General features: G+C 47.3%; 1 protein-coding gene across 9 annotated transcripts in view; it reads right to left on the minus strand.

Annotated features, from left to right (window-relative positions):
- ANKS1A (ankyrin repeat and sterile alpha motif domain containing 1A) overlaps positions 1-13,573 on the minus strand; it is an 855,968-nt gene that overhangs the window by 13,498 nt on the left and 828,897 nt on the right. The gene's annotated exons all lie outside the window — the stretch shown is intronic.

Consider the following 13,573-nt stretch of genomic DNA (forward strand, 5'->3'; position numbering starts at 1 on the left):
GATGTCCCCTGTACCCATGATCCCTCACACATATAGGTCCCTCAGATTATATTTTTCTGACAAGAGGTAGCATGAGGTGTAGCACAAGTACAGAAGTATTCAAGCAGATACAATAGACAAGCTCACAAGTTTACACACCTTCTCTCAGAGGGGAGGAAGGGCCGGTGCATGTGAATCTAAGTAGATACAAGCATCAGAAATACGATTACAGTGAGTATGGTATCAGTTCTGAGGTTTATGGAATCTGTTTAGATCACAGGCTGTGCATAGATTAGCGAGCAGTTGAAGAAGGAGAAGGTGGGATGTGAGAAGGTTCATGCGCGAATGTCTTCGAACCGCTTGTCCCACTTGTGTATCTGTCTTGGACGGAGTGTCAATGCAGTAGTGCCGAGTGAAGGTATGTACAGAGCTCCATGTAGCTGCTTTGCAAATACTGTCTAAGGGGACATTGGCAATGAAAGCCAGAGTGGCTCCTGTACCTCTTGTGGAGTGAGCCCTGGGCGTAAAAGACTTTTATCTGATAGGGAATAGCACAGTTGGATACATCTGACTATCCACCTACAGATAGCATTTTTAGAAATGGGGTCACCTTCTCTGCTTGGCGCTATGGAGACAAACAATTTGTTTTCCTTAGCTGTCTGGTCTTGTCTACATAGTAGAGGACCGCTCTCCTCACATCTAGTGTGTTGATTTTTACCTCAGTTGAGCTATTGGGTTCTTGGACCAAAGCCGGTAGCTCAATTGACTGGTTTACATGAAATTTGGAGATTAATTTAGGTGAGACCCTAGGGTGAGTATGTAAAACCAGCTTGTCTTTGTGTAAAACAAAGAAAGGCTCCTGCAATGACAATGCTTGGATTTCACTAACCCTTCTTATGGAAGTGATAGCCACCAAGAAGGCAGTTTTATATGTCAGGTGTTTGAGACTAGACTTGTGCGTAGGCTCGAAAGGGGGTCCCATGAACTTAGCGAGTACCACATTGAGGTCCCAACCTGACCACGGGTTCGAAATTGGAGGGTGGAGTCTCTTTACTCCTTCCATAAATGCTTTGATGATGGTACTTTCCACCATGAGACCTTATTATGGAGAGGTTGTGTAGGCTGACCAAGCCACCAGGAGGACCTTTATGGAGTTAAATACTAACCCTGCATCTAGCAAATGGAGCATATAAGTTAGAATGTGGGATGGTGTACATTCTATGGGGTTGATCTGTTTAGTCTGGCACCAAATTACGAATCTTCACCATTTGTCAAAGTAATAGTGTCTAGTATTTGGTTTTCTTGATTCTTTCAAGATATCCATGCATCTCTGTGGCAGGTTGAGATGTCCAAACTATATGACCTCAGGAGCCATGCTGCCAAGTTCATTGAGTGTGGCTGCACCGTTAGTCCCTCGTGCTGGGCGAGTAGGTTGTACTGGCACGGGAGTTTGATGGGATCGCACATCGCCAGTTTGCGCAGATGTGGATACCTTGGTTGTCTTGCCCACATAGGAGCAACTAGGATAAGCATCATCGGTTCCTTGTGTATCTTGTTCACCACGTTCCTCATGAGAGGAAAGCGTAAGCAAATTTCCCTGACTAGTTCACCATTAGGGCGTTCCCCTTGGAGCCTGGCTGGGGGAACCTGGGTGCAAAATCTGGGCATTTACTGTTTTCGCTTGTGGCGAATAAGTCTATAGTGGGGAAACCCCATTGGGAGAAGAGGTGTTCTTCGACTCCTATGTGTAGACGCCACTCGTGTTCCTCTGGTAGGGGATCTCTGCTCAATGAGTCTGCTAGAGAGTTCCCTGGGCATGTTGTGATGACAGGAACATCTTCCGTTTGAGTGCCCATTTCCAAATTTGCTGCACAAGTCTGGACAGATTTGGAGAAAGTGTACCCCCCTGTTTGTTGATATAAAACATCGCTGTAGTGCTGTCTGTTAGGATCTGCACAGATAGGTTTGTTAAATGGGGTTCGAATGCCTAGAGGGCTTTAAATACTGCCAGAAGCTCTAGCAGGTTGATGTCGTTTTGAGCTACAGTGAGAGACCACAGACCCTGAGCTGCGTGGTGAAGGTAGTGAGCCCCCCACCCTGCCAGTAAGGCGTCCGTCGTGACGACCCCCTGTACCTCTGGATCGTAGAAGGGTTTCCCTTTCATTAGATTTTCTCTTGTCCACCAGCGAAGATTTTGCACAAGTGTTTTGGTGAAACAACCACTAGATCGTCCCACTGACCACTTGCCTGAGACCACTGTTTCACCAACCACTCCAGCATGGGTCGCAGGCATGCTTGAGGAACCAGGTAAATGCAAGAAGCCATCATGCCTATTAAATGCATAGCTTTGCGCACCCTTATCTGGCGGCCAGCCTGATAATGTGGAAAGACCAACCCCTCCTCTGCATTTAAGACATTCCTAAGAACTGTTTTGAAGTGCTTGGCACTAGGCTTGACTTTCTCGTTGATGGAGAAGCCCAATTGAAAGAGGTCGATTGTTCTCTGAATGATTTGCTTGCAAAGCAGGGGTGATTCCCCTGTAATGAGCAAGTCGTCCAGGTAAGGGTACACTGGGATTGCCTTCCTGCGCAGGTGTGCTGCCACCACCGCCAGTTCCTTTGTGAATACCCTTGGAGCCGCGGCTATTCCAAAAGGCAGCACTTTCAATTGGTAGTGCTGGTTTGCTATCTTGAAACACAAGACTCTTCTGTGCGCTGGGAACACTGAAATATGAAAATGGGCATCTTTCAAATTCAGTGTTGCCATGTAATCCACCTTTTTTAGTAGAGGAATTAGCTCTTGTAGCGTAGTCATGTAGTACCTCAGTTTCTCCGTTTTCACTGGCGTGATGTTTCAGAGGTCAGTGAAAGGATAGAAAGAAATACCATTGATAATTGAAATAGTCAATGACTTTACGCCGAAAGGAACTTTGCTAAACGCATTCGTCTAGAATGACAGAAAAAAACAATCTGAGGGACCTCAACGCGTGAGAGATCATGGGTACAGTGGACATCACACTAGGGATAGAATTACTGGCACACCATGTCGACATCCCTTTTCAAGTTTCGAAAACAACAATTGTAATACTCTGCAGCTTCCACTAGATGTCAGCCTATGCACAGCATGTGATCTAAGCAGATTCCACAAGTCTCAGATAGAGGCACAGGCACAGACACAGACACACACAGACACACACACAGACACACACACACACACACCCCCCCCCCCCCGCGCGCTGTGGTAGCAACAAAGGCTGAGGAGCAGTCTTCAGCATCACCGCAATTTATTCAAATCATTAATTAGAGTCCATTGATTGACAAACCTTCATTTTAATAGTGCATCGTGCATAATTTAAAATCCATCGACAGACAGAGTTCTCATAGGCAATGGTTGCTGGAAATTCGGCAGCATAACTTTTCGCAATTTACTTGTCACTTGATCACATTGTCCACCCACCACTCCAGTGTGTAGAAATAAGAGGCATTTCGAGCAGCTTAAAACAAACATGAAAAGGGGACAAATTCCCTTTAGATTTGCATTCGGCCATATTGTGTTACATACGAGATAGTACATTAGTCATTGCAGTATATGTGTGACAGCGTTGCAGCACATGGGTTCTCAACAATGCGTTACAGTAAGTAGCAAAACAAGTGTCCTGGCTGTATAACCCCCGCACAATATAATCCTATGGGCGGGGTGAAAAATTGTAAAATGTGTCAATGATGTTTAAGTGATGTTTGCTTAAGTGCATAGCAATATCTGTCCATGCATTGCGTGTGTAGCCTACATTCTCCTGGGGCTGATGGATAAGCCCATAAACACTTAATAGTCAACATTCGACATGTAAATATATATTCTGAAGTTAAAAGGTAAAAGTAGCCAATATATATGTGCCCTGATACTATTACTGATATGTGTCATGCAGCGCTGTGCGGAAATAGAAATGTATGAGCACAGTCCAGCGTACGTTTCATAGTGCGACATGCATGATTAAGAACGTGCACAAACACGACCTTATAAAATAGCTTGACCTAATGCAGCCCTGTATAATAAGCACACTGTCGCAAGCTCAGCAGCCGATGCCTGCATGTGTACTGTGTGGTCCAGCCATTAGTTCTGCAGTCCGGGTGGGATACCGGAATACAGAGTGCCTGCTAGGACCACATATTGTGGTCATGTGCACACTGGCAACTGAATATCAGACAAGGTGCCCCACAGCAAAGTAGATTGGTGCAGCTTGGTGCAGAGCATATCATGGCATATAGTATACTAATGTGCTGCTGCAGGGTCAAACTGAAAATCGGGCGGTGTAATGTAGTGCATATACAGAATAGCCATAACATCCACACATGGAACATGATCTACTGTGGTCAAATTTATGTGCGCACTAGTTTATATAGGACACATTATATAGTCCAGAAAATGAACTGTCAGAATGGCTAAGTGCTGTGCACAGCGTGGCATACAGATCTATAAAGTGCTCCTGCGAGATCCACAGGACCTGGGGCAAAATAGTAAAGTGCATGTGCAGTATGGCCATGAAACCAGAATGCAAGGCATGCTATTTAGAGTACTGTACTACCACAGTGTCATGACACTACTGTATTTAAGTACAAGGAACCAGAAATGTGTGGTACTGTGCAACTCATTCCTCGAAAATAAAGTGCGAAATGTGGTGCAGCAGTGTGCATAGTAAACAGATCATACTATGCAGCTGCAGAGTCATAGCAGGCTGGATGACCCACCTGCTCTTAAGCACAAAGGACCAAACGTGTGGTGCTGTGCAACTCTTCGCTCGATAATGCAGTGCAACTGAGTGCAAAGTAATAGCAATAAAGTGCTAATGCATGGTCATCATCCTAGCACAGTACTGTTAGATGGACTGTGCAACACACCGCTAGATAATAAAGTGCAGAATGCAGTGCAACTCAGCGCATAGGAATAGTAATAAAGTGCTAACGAATCATGTAATAAAGTGCTAATGCATGATAAACATCCCATCACAAAACTGATAGAGGGACTGTGCAGCTCATCACTAGATAGTACAGTGCATAATGCAGTGAAACTCAGCACATAGTAATAAAGTGCTAAAGCATCATGTCATAATACCGTTTAACGAACATCTGTTAAAAGCAGACCACATAATCTCGTCATAACGCTCTTGGTCACGCCAAATAGAATATATGATACATTACTCACCGTAATCATATTTCTAATGCTTGTATCTGCTTAGATTCACATGCTATGCATAGGCCGATGTTAAGATGGATTTCTGAACTCGTACCTGGAGGGGCAGAGGTTCAGAAGGCCAGCCTAGTTTCTTGGAACAGGGTAACCTCTGGACAAGCCAGACCAATCAGGGTAGTGATGGCGGCGGTCAAGATTAAGTCTCAAGAGGGGTGAAGGTGACGGAAAGACCTCAATAAGCACACAAAGCAAGGACACTTACAAATTACTCCAGACAGGTGTTGTAATAAATGTGTCTATATTTTTAATATGAGGCCTTTGCAACATCGACCATAGCAAAGAATCACAATAATACTAAAGTAAACCATCACATCACAATCAATACAATATATATACAAGACCGAGGGGTCTAAGGAGTTAGGAGCACTTAATATGTAAACCACCTAGATGGGGAGGAAAACAGGCAGTGCAAGTAATCATTAGGCCTAGTTCGACATCCGAAATTCACCTAACTAGGAGGAAGTCCGAGCCCTACGAAGAGAGGAGCCTTATGCTCAAAAGTACCTGCACACGCTGGTGCCAATGGACAAAAGAGGGCCTCTTGGAGGATATCAGGCAGTTCAGGAAGGTGAATGAAGCGATGCAGAACAAGTCCCCACTACTCAAGCAAGGCCTCCACTTGTGGGCAGAGGCAGGGTGAGAGTGCAGGATAGAGTCGCTATTTCGCAACAGCGTTAGAAAAGAAACGGGCTCCTGCGCACGGGGCCACCGGTTGGGGTATGGACTACTCACCAGTCCCCGACGCAGGCAGACCCAGACTTCTCCAGTTCAGTTCACGTTGCTGGCAGGTTCAGCTGCGATGATCAGGACGTCTCGACACCGTGTAGATTCTGCGCAGCAGGATGCAGGGTCGAGGGTGTCCCAAATGCAGCAGACGTGCACAGGTTGTTACCACAGCAGGGCAACACGGCAACCGCGTTTACTCTGGTCCGGGCGCACTTGTCTCACTTCAGACCTGGGAATGCCAAGTGTACGAAATTCAGCGTGAAGGTGCCGTGGACGCAGAGCAAGCAGTAAACCAAGTTTCGAGGGCTTCCCCGAGCGTCCTGTTTAAGCTGGTCAGCCCACTGGTTGGCCCAGGGACACTTCCGAAGAGGCTTAATAGCAGTTTGATGAAGGTGCCGGGAATAGTTGATCCCACTATTCCAATGGGTCGAAGCGCCTTCGCAGACCTTCTAGGACGATCAGATGCAGAGGGGTCTCGCAGGACGACAGCAGTTCAGGGTGCCAAACCTTCAGTGGTTCACCAGCAGTTCCTCGACTCAATTTCTTGTTGCCTGATACTTGGCTCCTTTTCCCTTGTTTGGTGTGAACTCAGGAGATCGACATGGTAGTGGTGTTTTCAGCCTCCTCTTATCCAAAGTTCCCTTCGCGCCAAAACGGAGAGGACCCAATGGGAGATCTACTCACAAACACTCACACCATAAGTGGACCCATCACGGACCACAGTGGTCCCAGGCATTCAGGACACTCCAGACTCTGGCACCCAGGATGTGTATTGGGACCAGACATCCCAGCCCACATCCTGGAGGCACAGACAAGGCATGCAGAAGCGTGCAAAAGCTTTGGGGTTTCGCGGGAAAGTGCATGACCAAATAAGGACTGCCCTGGGTCAGCTCGACCTGGGGGAAGGTGAAGGGGCAAGACGGTCAGGACAAAGAACCTCGTGGCTTGGCCATTTTGGAGCCACGCCACTAATTTGTGCCAAACGCGGTAAGCACGGATAACATGGCGAAAAAGGGTTCAAAACCCAAGAGAAACGATAGCTGCTACCAGTCCCATCCGTGACACACTTGCAGTTCATAATAAGTCCAGTGAGAGTTTCTAGGGCCTTTGGAATGACTAGAGACCTAAGAGCGTGGTAATGTAAGTTACGGTGCCCTCTTGTTTCATGTTGCACAAAAGCTGCAACATGAGGAAAGGACTGAATGAAACAAAGTCTCCCAGTACTGACTGTCTTAAGGGCATGTCAGTTTCCCCATAAGAATTGAGCGAAAGCCCAGGGGAGTGCGGCTGAAGGCTGCGCTTCTCTGGCAAAGTCTAGATCAGGGTGTAAAACAGCAAAAAGTTTGGGGGTTGCCACATGGAGGGAAAATTACATACAATTATGAAATCTTTCCTAACAGCCGACATCTAGTGGAAGCTGCAAAGTATTAGAGTTGTTTTCGAAACTCGAAAAGGGACGACGACAGGGCATGCCAGTAAGTGTGACGTCTACTGTACCCATGGTGCTTCACGCGTTGAGGTCCCTAAGATTGTTTTGTTTCTGACATGAGGTTGCATGAAGTGTAGCGCGAGTACAGGTGTAGTAAAGCAGATTATGTATCAGATAAAGCTCACAAAACATCTGCACCTTCTACTCCAGGGGAGGAAGGGTGGGCGCATGTGAATCTAAGCAGATACAAGTATCAGAAATACGATTACGGTGAGTAATGTATCCCTTCTGAGGTATGTAGAATGTGCTTAGATCACATGCTATGCATCGATTAATGAGCAGTGTTTGGAGAAGGTGGTAGGTTGTGAAGGTACAGCGGCAAACAGATGTTTTAGCACTGCTTGTCCCACCTGAGAATCTGTTTTAGAGTGAGTGTCAATGAAGTAGTGCTGAGTAAAAGTGTGGATAGAGCTCCATGTAGCTGCTTTGCAAAATGCCTCCAGCGGGACGTTTGCGATAAAAGCCAAGGTAGCTCCTGTACCCCTAGTGGAGTGAGCTCTTGGTGTGAAAGGCAGTGTTTTACTTGATAGAGAGTAGCAGAGCTGTATGCATCAGACTATCCATCTGGAGATGGCGTTTTTGGAAATGCAGTCTCAATCCCTGCCTGGAGATATGTAGATAAACAGTTGGTCTAGTTTTCCTTAGCGGCCGGGCCTTGTTTACATAGTGAAGGACCGCCCTCCTTCCATCTAGTGTATGGAGTTTCTCAGCTGAGCTAGATGGATTTTGAAAAAACGCTTGTAGTTCGATGGCCTGATTGACACAGAACTTTGAAATGAACTTAGGTGAAAACCTAGGGTGCGTTCTTAATACCAATTTGTCTCTGTGGATAAACAAAGGGTTCTGCACTGACAAAACTTGCATTTCACAGACTCTCCTTATGGAGGTGATAGCCACCAGGAAAGCTGTCTTATACGTGAGATGTTTAAGGCTAGACTTATGCATAGGCTCAAAGGGGGTTCCCATGAGCTTTGCAAGTACTACATTGAGGTCCCAACCTGGCGGTGGGTTTACAATAGGAGGGTGGAGTCGTTTTTACTCTCTCCATGAAGGCCTTCATGCCTGGGATCTTCCACCAGGACACCTTACTTTGAGATGTGGTGTACGTGGATAGAGCCGCTAGGTGAACTTTGAGTTAAATACTAGTCCTGAGTCTAGTGAGTGAAGCATGTAATGAAGAGTGTGTGAGGAGTACATTCTATTGGATTTATTTGTTTTGACTGGCACCAGATTACAAACCTCTTCCACTTGTTAAAGTAACAGTGTCCAGTGTTTGGTTTACGTCCCTCTGAGGATTTCCATACACCTTTCAGGTAGATTTAAATGGCCAAACTCTGACCTCAGGAGCCAAGATGCTAAGTTGATAGACTAAGGTTGAGGGTGTATTGTCATGCCCTTGTGCTGTTTGAGCATGTTGAATGGGCACGGGAGTTTGATCGGGTAACACGTGGCCAGTTTGCGCAGATGTGGATACCAACGTTGTCTCGCCCACCTAGGAGCAATTAGGATTAATGTCACTTGTTCCTTGTGAATCTTGTTCACCACTGTGCTCATTAGGGGAGTTGGGGGAAATGCGTAGGCAAATTTCCCTGACCAGTTCAACCACAGGGCGTTCCCCATGATATCACATTGGGGAAACCTGGATGCGAAGTCTGGGCATTGTTTGTTTTCTCTTGTTGCGAACAAGTCTAAAGGGGGGTAGCCCCATTGTGTGAAAATGTAGTCTACGATCTCTGTCAAGTTGCCACTCGTGCTCTTCTGATAGAGGATCTCTGCTTAGTGAGTCCGCTATAGAATCTAGTTCCCCTGTAACATGTTGCAATGTTAGGAGCACGCCCCGCTTGAGTACTCACTTCCATATTTTTTTGTGCAAACTTAGACAAACTTGGAGAATGTGTGCCCCCCTGCTTGTTTATGTAAAACATTGCAGTGGTGCTGTCTGTGACTATTTGTACTGTATGATTTGTCAGGTGTGCTTGGAAGGTTTGCAATGCCTTGAGCACTGCCAGAAGTTCCAGAAGGTTGATGTGATTCTGGGCTGTGATTTGAGTCCACAGACCATGCGCTGTAAAATGGTGGTAATGGGCCCCCCAACCGGTGAGTGATGAGTCTGATGCAACAACCGTTAGCACCGCCGGGTCGTGGATGGGTTTTCCCTTCATCAGGTTTTCCTTCGTCCACCAGTGTAGAGCTTGTATTAGGGTTGGCGAAACGACCACTAGATCGTCCCACTGACAGCTTGCCTGAGACCAGTCAACCACCCTTACATTGTGCACATGCGCAATCGTGCGTGTGGGACCAGGTAAATGCATGATGCCATCATCCTGTGCAGGTACACTGCTTTGCGTACGCTTATCTGGTGACCGGCTAGATACTGAGGTATTTGCAGCAGTACATTTTGTACTTTTTCCTTCGGCAAAAAGACTAGACCTTTGTCTGTTTTTAGAACAGCTCCCAGGAACTGTTTTGTTTGGTACAAAGCTCGACTTTCTCATTGATTGAGAAACCCAATTGAAAAAAAGTAGACTGATCGTTCTTTGGGTATTTTGCTTGCAAATTTGGGTATTCCCCCGTGATCAGCCAGTCATCCAGGTAAGGGTACACTGGGATTGACTCCCTGCATAGGTGTGCCACCGCCAGTACCTTGGTGAATACACTTGGAGCGGATGCTATGCCAAAGGGTAGCAACTTGAATAGGTAGTGCCAATTCGCTATTTTGGAACGCAAGAATCTTCTGTGCCCTGGGAACATTGAAATATGAAAGTATGCATCTTTCATATCCAACGTTGCCATGTAGTCCCCCTGCTTTAGCAGTGGGATTACTTCCTGTAGCGTTGTCATGCAGAATTTCTGTGGCTTGACAAAGTGTTTGCAGGGCGCAGATCTAAGACAGGGTGCATCGTGAGGTCTTTTATTGGAATAAGGAAGTACATTGAATAAAAACCCTTGTTTAAGTGGTTCGCCAGGACGACTTCTACGGCGTCCTTTAAGCGCTGCACAGTAACCTCTTCCAATAGGATGCGCTGTTCGTCCCTGGAGGTGTTCCTTTGTCTTCGTGGATGGTTGGTGGGTTGCTGTAACAGTTTTATACAATAACCGCCTGCCACGGTTGAAAGTACCCACTTGTCCGAGGTGATTCCCTCCCATATGTGGGTAAAGTAGGAAATGTGGCCTCCTACTGGAGTGGCATGGGAGGAAACCTGTAGCCGGTGGTCACTGTTTGGGGGGTGTTGAGCCGCCTCTGGAAGAGGAGGATCTACCCCTGCTGCAAGACCATCTCTGGCCTCTTGGAAAGCATTGCGAGGACTGCCCCCTGTGATGAGCCCAAGGACGAGCTTTCACCCTGGTTGTAACCTGACCCCTGTTGGGAGTTTTGCCCTCTAAAGCTGCGAAAATTGTAGCTCCCTCTTTGTCCGGGGGGGTTTATTAGTAAGTTGCCCTAGTGACTTAAGGGTATCATATTCTCCTTTTGCGCACTTCAGAGCGTCTTCCACCGCCTTGCCGAACAACACGTTTGGCTCTATGGGCATATTAAGAAGGGTAGCCACCCAGAATGGCGTAGTAATGCGTGGCGTTTGATCAACATGCCCTCTGCTGCTATTCTTGCTGCATCTAGGTTGTTCTTAAGGATGCAGTTTGCAAAAGCTTTACCTTCTACAATGGAGAGTGACAGTTGTGTCTTCAGGGGCTCTGGGACTGAAGCTACTTGCTCGGCCATTTCATCCCACTTCCAACAGTTGTAGCTAGCTAATAAGGTGGTGTTATTAGCAATTCTCACCTGGTAAGCTCCCGAAGAGGCTACTTTCCTACCAAAAGTGTAAATCTTCTTACTTTCTTTATCCAGAGGTGCTTCTGAAGAGGCTACAAGCGTTCCTGCTCTCTTTCTAGCAGTTGTAACTACTAAAGAGTCTGGTTTTAATTGTCCCCTGATGTAAAGGGGGTCTGAGGGAGCTGGCTGGAAAACTCTCTGAATGTGCGGGTTAACCACCCGTGTTAAATTTGGAGTAAATAGTGTGTGTATGGGAATGAACTGGGTAGCAGACTATCTCCCAGTATGTTCTCAAAGTCCTTGTCTACCTGTGTATCGATCTTAAAATATTATGCCAGTTTTAGGAGCAGGTCATTGTACTGTATTTGATCGTCGACTGGTGCGTCTGCCAATGGTGGTTCTGAGTGATCCGGCGACTGCATGACGTAGATGTTGTCATCGTAAAATTGGTCATCACCCATGTCCCCCTGGTCTTCCGAGTCAGTGTGTGTTCCAGTTTCCTGGAAATCTTGCATGGAGTCACAATAAGCAAGCTGCCCTAAGTCCGGGTGGGGGCTTGTGTGGTGTCTGTGCAGGGTCTCTTAGCGGGGGTGTGTGTAACTGCAGCCCCACTCTAAGTAGTAGCTGGTCTGCAGTGTGGAGCACCCTGAAGGTTTACTAAGACCTTGGGGTGATCAAAGAAATTGGCTAGGAAAGACATTTGGCTCACTCATGACTATCAATCATCTCTGCAGACCATTGAGAGGAACTTGGGATAAATGGGGGCGGGGGGTGTGGGTGTTGGTTCTGGTGCAGGGGGTTTCTTGTGCCTCATAGCCCCTGAAATTGTGCCCTCCGATGGGTCATAGTCCCTAACTCAGAGCCCGCTTCCTGTGTTTTTCAAGACTTGTGGTTCTTCGATGTCCAACTCATCAATAGGCTGTCTGGGGCGTGTTTTTTAATGAGCTCACTCATTTTCGAGCTCTGTAGTTTTCGCAGGGGCCTTAGACGGTCAATTTTGGCATGCGTGGGGGCCGTCGACGCATCTTTCGACGCTCGGTCATCGGCGTGTGAGGACTGTGATTTTGGACACGCCGTTAGAACCGGGCCTACCTGTCAGTTTAGGGGGCCTGCTGTGAGGCGACTGCGATGGCTAAGAGTACAGGGAACTGTCGGATCTCCCCCTTGACGTAGTGTGTGGCTTTCCGGTCGGCGTTGAGGTCGACGTTTTGCCGTGGGAGGTATGTTTTGTGTGGTGTTTGTTCGTGCTAGTGCCGCCGTCCCCGTAGCAGAACAACCAGCCTGCCTGATCTGGTTGGGGGCTTGCACACAGGCATCCGACGGATCCCACTCGCCCTAGACATCACTGTAGACGTCGATGCTACCGTCACTGGAGTCTCCATCCACATCCATGGTGGCTTTGGCTTGCATGGCGTGATGGGCCCAGAACTTTGTTTTGCAGTCCTTAAGTGTCTTGGGCTTGAACAGCTTACACGATTTGCACTGTCCCTCGTAATGATTTCTTCAGAGACAGACTGCACATCCAGTGCAAGTCTTTCCAAGGGACTTTATGGTTGCAAGATGGGCAAAACCTAAAAGGTGTACTCTCCATTGTGCATGGGGTAGGCAGCCTGGTGAATTAAGTGGGTAAAGAAAGGAACATGCATTCTCTTAGGGAGACACTCCCCCCCCCCTACCCCTCCCTACTGTGAGGGCCAAGGCCCATTGCAGCCTTCAGAGGCCATCTCAAAGGTTCGTCGAGACGAGTTGGTATAGTCAGTCTTCGACGAATGTTGTCCTTCCTTGCCTTCGCTGAAGATCTTGTGGGAGAACGGCTAACCAAGGCCAGAAAGAGTATGCTAGATTTAATTATTTTTTGTAAGTAAAGGCAATAGCCAGAAGGAACTCCAATATGAGTGACCGACTATGATGGAGGAAAAATACAATCTGAGGGACCTCGATGCGTGAACCACCACGGGTACAGTGGATGTCACACGGGATAGTATTACTCGCAAGCCCTGTCGACGTTCCTTTTTGAGTTTCGAAAACAACTGTAATACTCTGCAGCTTCCACTAGATGTCAACCACTTGTGAATGTGTTTGTATGTTCAGGGCTGGCTCCAGTCCCAGAACAGTTGGAGTCTTAAATTGTGTCCCAAGGTTGGCATACCAGTCTGGGGTGTACTGGCTAGAGTGAAATTTCACCAAACCCATCCATTCCCCCCTGCACATACCAATCTGGGGTGTACTGGCGATGGTGACATCTGACCAACCCTGTCCATTCGCCCTGCACAGGCCGGGGTCTGGCCCTGTGCTATTAGTATAGGCGGTTTCAGGAGCATGCAGATTTTGTGATTGTTTGCTCCAGCCACACAACAGTTGGT

The sequence above is a fragment of the Ambystoma mexicanum genome, chromosome 13 (assembly GCF_040938575.1).
Source record: "Ambystoma mexicanum isolate Mex_15411 chromosome 13, UKY_AmexF1_1, whole genome shotgun sequence".
In the NCBI taxonomy this organism is placed as follows: domain Eukaryota; kingdom Metazoa; phylum Chordata; class Amphibia; order Caudata; family Ambystomatidae; genus Ambystoma; species Ambystoma mexicanum.